We start from the raw sequence: 205 nt of genomic DNA, 5'->3' as shown, positions 1-205 counted from the left end.
GGGCCTGGGAGAGGAGATTTTAGCTAGGAGCAGATGCTGGGAAAAAAAGTCCCAAAATGTCTCCAAAAGCAGCCTGTCCCGGCTGGGTGCAAGCGCCAGGCGGGGCCCCAGCTGAGGGCGGCTGTCCCCAACTCCGGGGTGTCCGGGGACGGGTCCCCTTCTTACAAAAGCCGCCTGGTTTAATACGAGGCGGTAAACACACAGG

Source organism: Phaethon lepturus, unplaced genomic scaffold (genome assembly GCF_000687285.1).
Source record: "Phaethon lepturus isolate BGI_N335 unplaced genomic scaffold, ASM68728v1 scaffold33896, whole genome shotgun sequence".
In the NCBI taxonomy this organism is placed as follows: Eukaryota; Metazoa; Chordata; class Aves; order Phaethontiformes; family Phaethontidae; genus Phaethon; species Phaethon lepturus.
The sequence above is the reverse complement of the archived record's forward strand: the minus strand, read 5'-3'. Positions refer to the sequence as shown.